This window comes from Sinohyriopsis cumingii, chromosome 19, assembly GCF_028554795.1.
Source record: "Sinohyriopsis cumingii isolate HCF-2022 chromosome 19, ASM2855479v2, whole genome shotgun sequence".
In the NCBI taxonomy this organism is placed as follows: domain Eukaryota; kingdom Metazoa; phylum Mollusca; class Bivalvia; order Unionida; family Unionidae; genus Sinohyriopsis; species Sinohyriopsis cumingii.
Window position 1 is genome coordinate 3,810,033 of NC_142979.1, and position 16,843 is coordinate 3,826,875.

At 36.8% G+C, this 16,843-nt stretch overlaps 1 protein-coding gene across 1 annotated transcript in view; it reads right to left on the reverse strand.

Annotated features, from left to right (window-relative positions):
• Positions 1 to 439, reverse strand: part of LOC149775072 (uncharacterized) — a 40,668-nt gene extending 40,229 nt beyond the window's left edge. Inside the window, exon 1 of the mRNA XM_089943094.1 lies at positions 379 to 439. The gene's annotated coding sequence lies outside the window, so the exon portion shown is untranslated. The remainder of the gene's footprint in view (positions 1 to 378) is intronic.
• Positions 440 to 16,843: the final 16,404 nt, after the last annotated feature.

Consider the following 16,843-nt stretch of genomic DNA (forward strand, 5'->3'; position numbering starts at 1 on the left):
TGGAAGTTACGTACCATTTCTCTTATGACAGAGAGGGTCCTGTGTCAGAACAGGTCATGAGGGTAATCCGAGGTATTTTCGTCACTTTATATGATTTATTTCCTTCAGATTATTATTTTTTTCTCAAAAGCAAGCTCGCGTCGAGCACCTGTGTTTGGAAGTTATTTACCTTATCTCTTTTATAAAATGATAGGGTCAGGTGTCAGAACGGGTCATAGAAGTAATGTGAAGTAAATATGTCACTCGGTATGATTTTCTTACCTTCAGATTATTGCTTTTTTCAACATTAAGCTCGCGTTAGTCAACGGTAATGTGTAGCTCATTCAAAATGCAATGCATGAAATTCAAACAAAGAAATAATTAATAAAGACTATCTACCTTTCCACTTTCTACGTAATCCAGGCCACCAGCAGCGCATCTTGTTTCCATGCGTTTCCCATACCTCTGATATAACGATGAACGCGATTGGCTTAGAATTGTCACAAAAGGTTGACTGGTTCCCAACTTTGTACCACAAGCAACAAAGACAAGGTGTTGGTCACTAGTTTCGTATTGTGCATAAAGAAAAAGAATTTTCCCGGATTTCCTCACTAGTTATACAGGCTATTTAAAAAGCACCTTGTGTATCTTAGTTATTCTTCTAAAGAACATTTAATTCCCTTTATTTTGGTGTATGATTGATGGGAGTAATATGGGTCATAGTGTATAGAGCTTGGCCCTATCTGAAATGTGCATCTCTTAAACAAACTGCTAGCTCTGTTTGGTCATTTTACTTCCCGGACTTCAGATGTAAACTGTAATAAATAAATTTATTTTAAAAACAAGAGCGATAATTTTCTTTTTACATTTTATGTATTCGTTAATTCATTCATAACACTTTCAGAAACTGATATTATCTAGTCTGGCAAATTTCATTTTCCCTGTTTTAATAATTGCTAAAGATCGTGTACTTTAGACTAATTCAGGCTGATGTTTTTTTTTTTTGTTTTTTTTTTAGCACAGCGGAACAGTCATTTTAGTTAACCGTGTGCTTAGATTATTTGCAATTTCCACAAGTACAATATCCAGTGAAGTTTCAGCCACAGTACATGAAAGTAACATAGAGGTATACCAACATCCTATCCACAGAGCATGTTGCAAAAGTAAACAACTTCACCTTACACGCACCACTCTCTCAGAAGTTCATATTATCTGTAGAGCGTCCCTTAAATTGCCCATCAATTCTGGCGATTTACTATCCAGTTTTGGATTTTATCCGTACGCCGACCAAAATAGTAGGCCATGTCTTTTTCTTAGGGGATAACCTGATTTTCAGTCGACCAATCAGGATGCAGTATTCGTTTCTGACACTACTAGTTTGTGAAATATAATCGTTCTCTCGTGTTATTTTCTCGATCACGAACACGCGCAGCGATGCTAGTGCAATCTGGAGTCTCCAGCCTTCCCCCGCGGTGAATAGCGTAGAAAAAGTAACATAACATTCTGTTTTCTTTGGTAAGTTCGTGATCATCGACGTTACGCCTGAGGTTCTGTTTTGCAACGACACGCTCCACTGCAGCGCTGATTTCGCAAAGAATCGATTAAAGAGTTCATCATCAGTGTACGAAACTCGTTCGTTATATACATCATCGATGTCTTCAATAAGTACATGCATCCATGCATCAAAACGCGAAACGTACCTGGGTCCATGATATCACTGGTGTGCAACCGCTGACAAATCGCTGCCGCCTCATTAACTACTTCTGGTGCGTTGTTGCCAGAGCGAGGCGACACGCTAGTGTTTCCAACCGATCTGCAATATTGTGAGGGTCACAAAGTACACCAAGACTTTCTCTGTTTTCTCTTTGGACTTTTGCTATTGCTCAAAGAAACGATTTTGTTCCAAAAGCAGCTGGTTCATTCAGTGGCATCACTAGGGTGGTGCAGGGGGAGCAGCAGAGGGGGCGAACAGACCACTTGTCTGAAACCTAATTTGCTTAAAGTATAAGCTTCTTCCGAAATAAAATAAAAAATAAGGTCACTACTGACCTGACCGAGAGTTGTGTTTACATACCAGAGGTCCCGCCCCCTCTGTTGCTATCAATTTATCCAAAAATTTTATCAAGTCCAATACGATATCTTGTTCTAGGATCATGTAACTTTATTGTTATAAACCCGTGCTGGGTTGATTGTGCATGTAAAAAGAAATTTCTGAATTTAATTATATCCGTGTCACCGCTACACCAAGTTTGATGAATATTTTGCAACGTGTGCGTATCAACTCCATTAAACATAACTAAAATATTACAGTTATCTCTGATCACTTTTGGTATTTGTGTGTATCGCTGAGTAATATAAATCACATCAGTGTTTTTATGTCTGCCACGTGAAAAACTTCTGGCAGGGTTTGATTGTTTGTCCAGCATCACATCATCGTATACAACTAAATTATTAATAAATCCGTCTAAAAACATCAACGCTCGGCGCTTCATCAATATCGGTTATAAACTCTATAACATCATTATCTTCGTCCAGTAATCTTGCGTTTTCATTGAAATCTTTAAGTACATCATAACATCGTTGATCATCAACTGATGGTGCTACCAAATATAACTTATCCCATTTTAGCCATCTCATTATCAAATTAAGTAATAATTGCGTCTTACCCGATCCAGATGGACCTATTATTATCATTCTAATCGAATGTGGCAACGCAGGATGGTGTTTAACTGGCTCTTGTTTTCGTGTCGCTGAGAAATCAATTATATCCATATATAAATAATATGAATCTATATTGTTTACGTTGCAGAGTTAAAACTCCAACTAATGATCTATCTACGGTTACAACTAAAAATGCGAGAATAGCATATGGTGGAAGATGTGCAGTATGTAACAGAAAAAGTTTTCGTTTTTACCCAGAAAAGATAGTGGTGATATTGCTAAATTAATGTCAAATTTCCCAGGAACCCCATGGGCTAAATACCCTGGAGAAAAAACATCTATCAGGATATAATTATTGTGGTCCTGGTACTCGACTTGATATCAGGCTTGACAATCAGGATCAACCAAAACCAGATGAGTATCCCATAAATGATATTGATAAAGCATGTCACGTTCATGATGTGGCTTATAAAAATAAAGATCTACAACATAGGCATATTGCAGATGTGAAGTTGATTCATTCGCTAGATTCCATAAAAAATAAAAATATCAGAGAATCATTAGCTAATTGGTTAGTATAATCTGCGATGAAAGGTAAACTCGTATTAGGGGCTGGTAATTAATTATAAATGGAATCAATTTATTATAATCCAAGGGGATATTGGAGGGGTAAAGCAGCAATTAGTAAACTCGCTGATGCAGCAGCGGTTAAACATTCTACTGCTAAAGCGTGGTTATCCAAACAAGCAATATGGCAAATTTACCTACCATCACCAAAACGAATTCAGTACGCGTATTTCGATGTTAGTGTTCCTAATGAAGTTCATCAAGCAGATATTCTGTTTTTACCTTATGATACGATTAAAGTACGTAGACGTCAAATAACATATAAATACGCGTTAACTGTCATTGATGTTGCAAGCAGATATAAAGAAGCGGAACCATTATCAGCGAAAACATCATCTGAAGTAGCCGATGCGTTTGAACGAATTTATCAACGAGGACCATTACGATGGCCACAACTATCACAGGTTGATCCTGGCAAAGAATTTCTTGGTCCAGTATCATCGTTGATGAAGCAACACAATGTCAAAATCAGACGAGGACGCACTGCAATTCATCGTGATCAGGCAATTGTTGAACGATTTAATCGAACACTTGCTGAGCGGTTATTTGGATATCAATACGCGAAGGAATTCATTCAGAGTAAAAGATCTCGCGAATGGGTTGCAAGATTACCAAGTGTGATAGCCGCGTTAAATAATGAGATTACTCGAACAACCAATATGAAACCTATTAACGCAATTACCAAAAAAAATATACCTGTACAACGACGTGATTTTTCAACACAGCCAGTATTAGGTAATGTGACCGTAAGGTATTTATATGAACGAGGTGAACTTGAAGGTGGTAAAAAAAGAGCGACTGTTCCTATTTGAAGTATTACGACACACAAGATATCTAACATAACAAGATCCACTGGTAGACCAGTAATCTACAGACTAGATTCAACTGCTCCTCAACGTGGATTTGTACGTGAACAACTACAAATAATTCCCGAGGACACTCAATTACCACCGCAATCACTTAACTAGCACCCCTACTAGGATTACACTCAAGACAGGTCAACATTGTGTTTTCTCGTGTATGGCCAAGATGGTTATCTTTCCTATCTACGGTAAATTGTCTTGGATCATTTTTCAGATACCGCCATAACATTATGCAATTACAACTCGCACAGTGATTATTCTGCTGATGTTTCAGCGTATTAATAAATTCAACGTCAAGATCAAAATCACGTTTATTTTTTTTTATCACATTGTTTATAACCAGCTATTTTTTTTCTTATTATGTCACCGTCAACATCATCATCACTGATCACTGACTCGTTCATGATAATCCTTCGTAGTTGAGATATTCTTCTAACTCTAGATACTGCGAGATAAACCAAATTTGACCACTCGATATGATCATCGACGATCCAAACAACTGTATCAGAGATAGTTAATCCTTGAGATGAATGAATCGTCATCGCGTATCCTAGCGTCCACAGGGATTTATTTGTTTTTAGCGCATCTTCAACAACATTGACATAAACTGCGACAATATCATTCAACACTAAATTCTGTTTCTCGGTCTGTCCTGGTATATCAACGTCAATATTTTGTCGTCGTGTATCTGCTGGTCGATAACATAACGGAACTGGCAACGTCGGAAACTTTTCTCGTTTTAACTGAAACAATTCCCGTTGAAGTGTGTCTCTGACTATCTTTCTACTTGCAACTATCAAATCGTTTGGTCTCCACGCGCGCAAAAAGTCGTTCATGGATGTTTCTGAAATCACCTCACGCATTACTTCACATTGAATTTTATTTGGTCGTAGTCTGATTAATTTTTAAACTGCCTTAATTCTGGATCAAGTGCTCTATGATCATCAGTCAATTCTTCGAAGTGGTCAACAAAATCTTTCAGCCAATCATGTGGAGATGGTCCAATAAAAGGTGGTGGTTGACCGTGATCGCCACACATTATCACAGCAGTATTTCTTGTTAATAACCAATCAAGAAATGTTTTTAATGTTTCTAACGGTACTGTACATATTTCATCCCAAACGATAATCCTCGGAATATATTTCTCACCCATCCTCGAAAAAGTCCATGCATCACCCATCCATCGAAAGAAGCTGTGATAAGTACACGATTGCACTCCTCGTTGTTTCATCTCTCGCGCGGGTCTATGTGTAGGAGTTAAAACGATCATATCTGAATTCTGAAATAATTCGATTGCTCGAGTCGTCTTACCAGACCCTCCAGGTCCGTTCAGATAAACCGTTTTATTTCTGGTTATTGGATCGTACACCGATGGTGCAGAAGATAGCTTTAATGTTTGATATTTTTTACAATAAATATCTTTAATCGTAACATCAGCGGATTCAGAATAATCGAGTATGTTTTCTTTTTTTATTCTCCACGAACCCTACTGTGCACAAGTATCGATATGCAGTTGTTCTAGCAATCCTGAATATTTTTTACTGATATAAAACGAGTCCGTGGCAACTCTGACAGTGAGTGTAGAAACCTTATTCATCATCGATAACAGATTTATTGAAACATATACGAGCATCGATGATCTTAAATGAGTATACTGAGGTGACTCACCGTCCATGTAGCTCACGATTGTGCCTAGTTTAGTTCCATTTGACAAGAAACCTATTTATCGACTTACAAACGTGTTTTTCTTCGTTGTATCAGCGATTATAAAATCTACCTCAGCATCGTCCTTGATCAATCTTGTGCAATGTCGTTTATGATCGTATGATCCTCCTTGAGTGAACTTGCCAATTATTTTTCTGCCAAGATCTTTCGTAATTTTATTCTCGTAATCTGTTTTATCCGGGTTTTCATCATCAGAATACTGTTTTTGTTGTGGTAACCAAACTTCGGTTTGTTTCTGATACGATATAATTGCTTCGCTGATCGTCAGCGATATTAACATCGCACAATCAAGCATATATCGTAACAGTACTATTGGTACCCACATTTTTTCTGAAAAATGTTTTCCAAACCAAACATAACAAATTGGATGAAGTCCCATAGCAAACTCGAATGACTCGATACGAGCGAATCTAGTCAGGTCAAAATCCGGTAATGGTCCATTTATCGATACTCGTGTCATTTCATGCGTCGGATGACCGAATCGCTCAAAGTACACAGAACAATCTCCGTACCCGAAAAAACTTCCAGGATAACATGCAACCATATCAACCGAAATAACATCTCTGTGATCGTATTTAGTATTCCATAATCCACCGTGTCCGTATTCGACACAACTGGATATTAAGTCATTGAGAAAATCAAATCTAGTTGGTTTCCACGAATTTTTCTTTCTAGCAAAATGAGCCGCAACTGACGGAACAGTAAAACAGTTGCTCAATAGTTCGTCAGTATCATCAGTATATTGCAGTGCAAGATTTTTCATTTTTTCGTGGACAAGATCTTTTCGATAAATAACGCCATTAGGTCGTACAAACTGATCAAATTTATTTTTTTCTTCCACACAAGAACTCTGAAATAACCATACTGACACAGGATCGTCTTTATTTATTTCGTTAATAAAATCAAACGTCTCCGCGGTAAATTTTAACAGTTCTATTTCGTGGAAACACTGTTACTGCGCTGGTCCATGCATGCGCGTTATGATCAATAATTTCGATCGAAGCTCCTTTTGATTTATATTTTGATTCAAACAATATTTCTCCTGTTATCGTCGCTACGGTTATTGGGAACTTTAGTTTTTTTCCTAACTCAGCCACATCTTTGATTGACACCCCGGTATCTTTAACCATTTCTCCCTACGTGTTTATTATTTTACGTCTTTTATCCGTTAAGCCGTTTCCACGAGTCGAAACTGTAAAATGTTATGTTACTCGTTCAGCCACACAGTTTATTTTTGAAAATTTCATCGGCGCCAGTTTATCAACGTTGGGTTTTTCATTTATCACATAGATTCCATAAATAACCGCGGTCACAGGATACGCTCGCTCATAATATGGTTTGTTAATGCCAGTCAACAGACCTGGTTTAGAATCTTTACTTAGTACGACAGTTTTTTCACCCTTGTGTACAGGATCATATTTGTCACGGATAATCCAATTACCTGTTTCTGTTAGCACGACAAATTTTATTCTGAAAAGATATTTGCGATTATCAATGTAGTTATTGATAGTTGCTGCTCGTTCGTCATTCATCGTAGCGTCGATGACACCGTTGCGCATAATCTTGAACGTTGACCATACATGAGATGCACCATCTGTGTGAAATTCTTTCTTGGCGCCGTGAATTTTATTAATGAAGCTTTCATTTTTTGGATCAACCAGATCTGGCATTGACAGGTCAGGAGATATTCTGTCGAGATTAAATTGATCTGCGCTCCAGGGCTTGATTCGGGACAATCTATCGAACTCGCTCATATTATATTTCAAACAAGCATTTAAATTAAAAATATTATATATAATGTCTCAATGCAAATGGTTGATGATCGGTTCATTGACTCGCTGTAATAAATCCTGTAAAAACGAATTCTGCGGACAACACTTGCAGAGCGTTCACCGTGGAAGCTAATGACCAATACCGTGCCTGCGATGTGGTGCTGGAGTGCGAAGAAAAACACAATTATGCGCTCGTTGTGGTGGTAAGCGATACAGAGAACTTAAACGATATTATGATAAAAAAAATAATGACAGTGACAGATTTATAAAATCCGTAGAGGACTATCTAACTAAGTTTTCAGACAAATTATGATTTAAACAAATATTATTAGTATACAAATGAGCCAAGAATTTGTGAAGCATCCAATCATCAAGAATTACGAATCAAATCGTAATGGTGTGATCAGACACTGTCGGTTGAAAAGACCAGTTGGTACTGTTAATAATACCGGTTATCTAAGGTTCAACGCTGGAAATAAAATGTATCTTTGTCATCGTTTCGTATTCGAATGTTTCTTTGGGCTGATTAAAAACGGTCTTGTGATAGATCATATTAACCGAGATCCTCAGAACAATTCCCTGCACAACCTTCACGTTATTACACAAAGCGAGAACTCTGCACGAGGAGGGACTGGTCGGTTCAAAAGTATTGGAAAAAGAGCAATTAAATCTGTCAATGTAGAGACCGGCGACGAGATGATATTTCAGTCAATGAACGCGGCTGGAAAATATTTTGATATTAACTCGCGTATGGTAAAAATATGTTGCAGATAAGAGAACGAAATCATCATTTTCATACCGGTTTGGAAACTGGATCTCGCTCTCTTATATTCCATTGGTGTTAGATACAGATAACTCTGCCGCAATTGTGTAAAAGTCAATGATGGAGATAAATCGTCAAATTACCTCGAATTATATTTATTAACTATTTATTTAATATTTGGGTCTATAGTATACGAGCAGACTACTTACCTGAAGAAGGGGGATAACTGCGTTGAGCATACCCATGTAATTGAGTTACTTCCCTTTGACCGTGTTCACGATCGTAAGCGGAAAATTGTTATACCCTCCAACTTTAAATGAAATGGACAGTACATCTGTTTCAAATTTGCGATGTATTCATGTAAGTCAATTAACCATTAATTTCAATGTACATGGGAGTTATCTGGATGTAAACCGCACTTATTTAATTTTGATCTGTCTAGAGCTGGCTAACGGGAAGAATATCAGTTATTTTCCGTTGTCTTACAGGAATAGTATCAATTATCTCCCTTATATCAGTGACAAACAATATAATTTTTTTTTTTATTTTATTAAATTCGTTTAGTTTTCCTGTTTCACTACGATGTCTGCAGTGTGGCAGTTTGGTCCATTTATCGATACTCGTGTTACAGTGCTGCGATAATAACAAGTAGCCGAATCGTTCGGTTTTCCTGGTTCGCCACGACGTCTACAGTGTGGCAGTTAGCCAGAACGTTTTTCCGGTACATATGTTACCCCGAAAAATAACTAACTTTCTAAATCTGACTTATTAAGAAGAAATACGTTTTATCTGTGTGCAGAACTGAAAAATTAGTTATACTTATCGAATGATTTAATAATAAGTTTGCAGAGATAAAGATTTCTTCAGTGATGGTTAACTATATAATAACTTTTGAAGCGTATATAATCAAATTAGGAACTGTGGCGCAAATGGTAGCGCATCTGACTCTCATTCTGGGGGTCTCCAGTTCGAATCTCGTAACGGACATACTGTCGACGGTACCTATGGGTAGGGTTTTTCCTATATAAAAATGGGGGCGGCAGCAGCCCATGTACATCTCACACTACGAAACCGTAGTGTGAGTGCGTTTTAGCAACCCCGGGATTTTCTCCTGGGGGGTGTACATGGCACATAGACAATCTTCTGAATATTTCTATCGTTTTGTTTCAGTTAGAAAAATTCTCCGGAGATATGTCTATGACGCCCCCAAAATAAACAGTAGCGTGGATGTATAAGCTCTACGTCACATGGGTACCCACAAAAAAACATTTAGAAAAAATGTCTGGCTAAAAGAAACGATCATGGGATGCCGAGAAAAGACCATAACAAAGGTCTCAAATGAAGACAGAGTCTCGGGACAAAAGTCTCAACCGACAGTCTCGAGACAAAAGTCTCAAACATAGGATCCCATGGAGACACACAGTATTTTTTTTATTTTTTATTTATTCTGAAATATTTTTTATTTATTCTAAAATATTTTTTTTATTCTGAAATATTTTTTTATTCTGAAATATTATTATTTATTCTGAAATATTTTTTTTATTTTTTATTCTGAAATATTTTTTATTTATTCTGAAATATTTTCTATTTACTTTTTTTATTCTGAAATATTTTTTTTTATTCTGAAATATCTTTTTATTCTGAAATATTTTTTTATTCTGAAATATTTTTTTATTTTTTAATCTGAAATATTTTTTTATTCTGAAATATTTTATTTTATTCTGAAATATTTTTTTTATTCTGAAATATTTTTTATTTATTTTGATATATTTTTTTATTCTGAAATATTTTTATTTACTTTTTTTGTTCTGAAATATTTGTTTTTATTCTGAAGTATTTTTTATTTATTCTGAAATATTTTTTATTTATTCTTAAATATATATATTTTTTTATTCTGAAATAATTTTTATTTATTCTGAAATATATATATATATTTTTATTCTGAAAATTTTTTTATTTATTCTGAAATATTTTTTATTTGATCGATTTGAGTACCATCAGAATTAACAACTGATTGATTTACATGATTTTAAGTACCAACCACCCCATCAGAATTAACAAACTGATTGATTTACATAAATTTAAGTACCAACCACCCCATCAAAACAAACAATCTGACTGATTTGCACAATTTTAAGTACCAACCACTCCATCAAAACAAGCAATACCAACCACCCCATCAAAACAAACAATCTGATTGATTTGCACAATTTTAAGTACCAACCACCCCATCAATAATAAAATATTTCTGAATAAAATATTTCAGATTATAATAATTATTTCAGAATAAATAAAATATTTCTGAAAAATCATTAAGATTTCACATGCAAACTCACAATCAATTCCTCTCCCCTCAGGTCAATTAAGTGTCCAAGGTGGTCAGTTAGTTTAAAATTTATTCGTGTTAACATATTATTATGACACCGCAGATAAACAGGATTGGTTGGTACTTGCAAGATCAAATCCCCAGGGGGTACTTGTGGTGTGAACGTGTATAAAATGTATCCTTGTTGAGCCTGATTTGATTTTCCAAAATCTATTTGATAGCTGCCATCGATCACATCACAAACGAGATTTACCGCGATTGTCGATGTTATATTAACGATTCCTGGTGAAACATGTCTGCCGCCGCTGTATGGATCGTTATCATGTTTGAGAACAAGCGGAGGTGGTGCTATTTTTCTCCATGATTCGATGATTTTAGGAAAGTTCTCATTGATAAGATCGTTGAGTGATTTTACTAGTTCGTCGGCATTAATCCCTGGTATTACAAATATTGGTAATTGTTGTTTAGTTATTTTGTAATGATTGAGAAACAACCGTTTAGGGGTCGTTGCTGTAAGTGGTTTTGTACGATGATCAGCATCACCATGGTAAAATATATTCCAAATGACAGTTTTATTGACGTATCTAAGATCTGATATAACCTGATTTAGATGTTTTATCGTCTCAACGATTTGTTGTTTCACATCATCACTGTAGTATTCTGTGATGTCAGAAAAGAAATTTCGCACTTTGTTGATTGATTGTCTAAATTCAGAATGAACAGGATCGGAAAATGACTGAATAAATCCTTCATCGATGATTGGATACATTTTATCATCATATGTATACAAATGCTCTATTTTTTTATGAAGCTGTTCACCATCAGGAGCAACAGTAATTAAGATAATTCCAGTCTGTTTCCACGGGTATTTGCCTCGATATTTTGGAGTTATTATTTTCATCTGTAATAAAATCATCCCGACGTGGTTCTGGTGGTCCATGATATTTTGGCGCAATGTCAGGCCAACCTAGTACTGATCTTAGCGATGATTGATAAATATCAACGGCGTAATCAGGTGAATGTATCTCAATCGTTGCTGATAGCATCGGCTCATGAACTTTAATCGATATTTTTGCTTCTTTTCCCGTTATTGATTTCATTCTACGCGCATATTCTTCATCGATCTCTTCAATCTCATAACTGCCAGTTGATATTCCAACAAAGACCCAGTCAGGTGTTCCATCATCTTTATTTATATTAGCAAATACAAGCGAATTATTTGCTGTGTATCATTAAATGATTACGATCTGATATTTTGCCAACTATAATATACTCGTAATTGTGCTAGTGCAATTTCTTTTACTGGAATCGCAGTTGGAAAACTGACGTTAAATTCAGGATTAATCGAACTTACTGAGATCATCGCTGTTTTCAGCGGAGTTGTGTTTGTCACGATCTGCTGCAGTAGCTGTAGTGATGTCATTATTTAATATATTTGTGCCTTTAATACCAGCACAGTTGTATATTTTAATCATTTCTGTAAACTCAAAATCAGATATAATTCCATCATTAAGACCTGCTGATAACAACGAAGATAACTTTGAGTATGCTACCGTCGCCGTGTGCAACTTTATCATGTAATCGGATAATTTTTTATTCGTGCAAGTACTTATCTTTTTTGCAAAGATACTGAGCACACCTGCAATTGATATTGTAGCTGAAATACAGATTGTTACGGCTACTGGCGCCATCATTGTTATTGTTGATAATAATACGCCGGTGGACACAACAACAGCAGATACTGAATAAACGATTACGACGATGATAACTAGTCGTCGTCGATATTTCTTTATTTTTACCGTATATTGTTCGACTCGATTTTTTAAGTTCGTTTGCCATTCACGTGCTTGATTATACCTGTACGATGCTGAGGTACTCATTATATTTTATGCAGTAACCAATTGAGGTGTTTCAGCTACAAATTCTAGACACCACCAGAAAGATGTTCCGATTAATCTCTTATCAGCTGCTTCCAGAATAAATATTTCTTCGTTTCCGCTATTTAATATGATAGACACAACTCCAGAAAACTTCTCGGTGGAATGACGCCATGGGTACGTCGTAAAAATCTGGAATTTTTCAGCACTGAACACAGACAGCCTGTACACGCCAGTGACTGTTGCGGTATATTTGATAGTTTTATTTTGCTGTGACCATGTTGCGAATCCAGATGACACCGTGCATACGATATTGGTAATATGCCCGGAAGTTATTCCGGCTGAAATTTTAATCAGACTAATTTTGTTAACGATATCAGGAATTCCACGCACGACATCTTCCAATGTTTTTTTAGTTGTGTCCAGGTTAGTTTTGATATCAGAAAGTTTTATGTCAACGGCGTGCGGAGTGCCGAAGAATTTATCTATGGATTCATCTGTTTTTTGAAAATTTCTTCGAAATCTTCCAAAAGCACCTACGTGAACATCATACTCGGCCCGCAACGTGGAAAATTTACCATCTACGGTATTGTAGTTAACGTCGACGTATTTTTTCGTCGCTGCATCTTCGTCGGATGTTGGATCTCTTAACACTACTATCTTGTTTCCGTTCATGTTGAGTTCACCTGTCATTGTGTCGCCGGTGTATTTCACGCGATTAGCAACTTTTTTGCAATTTCATCTCTGATAGTTGTAATCGATATATTTGAATCCCTGATTCTACCGCCGTCAGTAAATATAGGAATGTTATCCGTGACCACACCGAGTACTCGTCGAACTATATCATTCCATTTGATATTGCTCGTTTTTAGTTTTCCGTATCGGTCCTGAAAAATAACAACCTCATCTGGGTCAACTCCAGCCAGGTTCATAATATCAGCAAGTTCATCTTTAGTCGCGTACTTCGACAAATCAATGTCGGATTTTTTTTTACTGGTAGAAGATCTTCCGTAAATATCAACCATTATAATTTAAGATCTGCTTAAAACGAAGCGGTTACTTGTATAATCATGCACGACTTTATGAGGTGCCGCGGAGGACTTTGATATACCGTCGAGTACATTAATTACTTCACTGCCGCATATTGGCGGATCCGTCATTGTTTGTGTTGGTAGCGTTGAATACCAAACCGCTGCATGAAGTGGCGCGACATACTTGATAAACTCACGAGGTGGAGCTAACCCGTACGAATCGAAATAAACGATTCCATGTGGATCAATTGCGTATGCGGACCAATGAGTACCAGGTCCTGAATTATCATCGAGATTAATAATACCTGTTTCAGCGCTGTTTGGTCGGTCTGGCAATTGATCTCGCATAAAAACACCTCTGAAGTTTTTTATTTTTAGTTGTTTAACAGCATCAAGTAAATCAAAATTTGATGCTGAAATAATTAATGAAGTGATCCTGGAAGCCTCAGACCTTTTCCCCAACGAGATCCCGGTAATCTTAATCCGGTCCCTCTTTTTTTAATCCTCGCCCTGTTGCTTTCTTTACAGCCATTCCAGCAGCGGTTCCAACAGCACCTAATGCGGCTGCTTTTGCTACGGCAGGCGCCGCTGCGACAATTAATGCTGGAATAGCAGCGAGAAGTGGAAAAATACCGCCTGTTTTAATTGAGTCTTTAACCGCACCCACAGAGAGATTAAGTTTGACGCCTGTTTTTGATTGTTTTGCGCCGTTGAAATGTTTAAGTTGACGTTCTGATAATGAATATTTATTTTGACCGCCCGTGATCTGATCTCGCTTTAGTGATAATTTCATTCCGAAGTTTTTTGCTGAATTTTATTGAAGGTTTTTAATCTGACCAGGAGTCAGACTGACACTAACGTGATGATATGGCATTTTATGATAATACTCGTGTTTTTAAATAACATGATTAAAGATTTTCCACTGGTGCATCAATAACCCTCATTCGACCACTACCACCTTCAAGTAACATTGATTTGTCACTGAGTATGACCGCGATTGCTCTGTAGAAGGTACCACCACCTGGCGGGTCAGTAACACGCGCTCGAAAGTGTATATCAACGACAGATTTCTTGGATAAATCAAGATGCTCCAGCGAAAAGTAATAAATCGAATACAGTTTTATAAAATCTGACTGTGATATTTGCAGCCCAGTATCCACGTTTTGATCACGTCCCATGAATGACATCAAACGATGATATGCACGCGCTACGTGATTTTGACCAAAATTTAACAATATATCTTCAGCTGGTTCTTGATGTCCATTTATCCGCAAGGAAACTTCATCAACTCCAAGTTTGTCAAATATCATATGTGAACGTTCTTGACTATTCGTCCGATCATTATTTTGCAGCGCAATAAAAATATGTCGTGGCGCAGAAACACCTTGCTGTGATGCTATATTCCATGTGAATAAACCATTAGCATTACTTTGAACAGCATCTGTGGTTACTATTAACCATGATAGCAATGATTTACCGCCTTGATCCGTAAAAGAGAGTAATTTTTGTTCTTCAGCAATAGATGGAATCATTACTGGCATCCACAATGAAAGTTTCGTTATATTTACTTTACCAGCATCAGCAACACCAACACCTCGCCAGATTGCATCATTATCATCACCTTTTCTTACGAGCACAACTGTGTGTTTAGCTCCAAAGATGACCTTTCTAACATTTCTGCAAAATCCAAAGATGTGAGACAATGGAATCGCACGTGAAAAATTTCTATTATCTCCTGACAACATTGCTCGGCGTGTTGCAAATCCTAAGTTGTAAGTTGCATTAACACTTTTATAATATCAAAAGCAGCACCTGGTCTATCTTCATGTTCAAAATCACCTGGTTGTGGATTAACTGCAGTATCTCGTGGTGTTTGTAACTTAATATACTGAACATGATCGGCGTTGTTGGTAATATCCTTGGTAAACATCATTGTTGGACCAGCTGATCTTGTGTAATCATCAGAATATCTCGCTAGACCAATTATTGTTGTAGCAACATCAACATCATTATGAATTGATTCAATATTTTTTCCTTCAATCATGTATGTGGCGCTACTAAACAGTGCCATAATCCCGTTGTTGACAAAACCAACTCGCAAATTGGCATCATATGGCGTATTATCCGCCTTTACAAGTTCACCTTCTACTTCAATAAACGCCTCACCGGGAAAGAAATATCTACTTGTATCCTGAACCTGTAATTCGATTCTTGCCCGCTGATTTGGTTGTCTTGCGTCATAGGAATAAAATTGATAATCACGTACTGATTCATCTTTGAGGACCGGTGCATCCATGTCAAATGCTGGGTCGGACATACGCTTGAACATTTTATTATAACTATCAATTTTCCAAATGGTGATCTAAATTATCGTTGAAGACCACTTCCCGCCATTAAATTTGCAGTTATATTTCTTTCTGCTTCTTCAGATAATTCCGCTAGTTTTTGATTTGCTGCTTTATTTATTATTTTACTGACATTTGCGGGCATAACTTCAGTGCTGACCAGTTTCATTGGTTGCTGCTGTTTTCTTCGTACTAATCGAGCTAGTCTGTCCTTGGCAGTCGAGAACGCTTTACTGGCAAGATTACCAATAGCGCCAGGAATTTTATCACGAACAGTCTCAATAGCCTTCATCCCTAATTGTTTTGCAATCGGTATTGCTTTTGGAGCCATCCTTCTAAATAGACCCTGAACAACATCACCAAGTCCATCTCCGTAAATTGTTTTGTAATTTGGCAGTCGTGAGTTTACTACCCTAACCATGATCGGTCCACGTTGAGCACTGTGTATAATCATTTTTATATACTGATTAATTAATTGTTTAGTCGCTGTGATAATCACAGGAATTTCTTCAATAAGAGAACGATAAATGTTGCGATCCATAATACCGCCTTGAAATAATCTTCGACAAATATCAGATATTTCATTAACAATTTCTGAAGAATTGTTTCCAGTTCGTTTTCCTCCAATCAGTATTTCTAGTCGTTCTACGTCAGAAAGAACATTGTTAGGACAGGCAATAAGACCACTCCCCAAACCACTTCCAGTAGCGCCAGGAGGATCATCATCAAGATCTTCTCTTTTAGAATCTTTTTTACTTAATAAAAGAGACAATTTCTTTTTCCGCTCAGTCTCTCTCTCAATCAATTCTTTTTATTGTCTCGCCTTTTCTTTTTCTTGTTCCATTTCTGCCAGCCCCCGTTCCCTTTCTCTTTT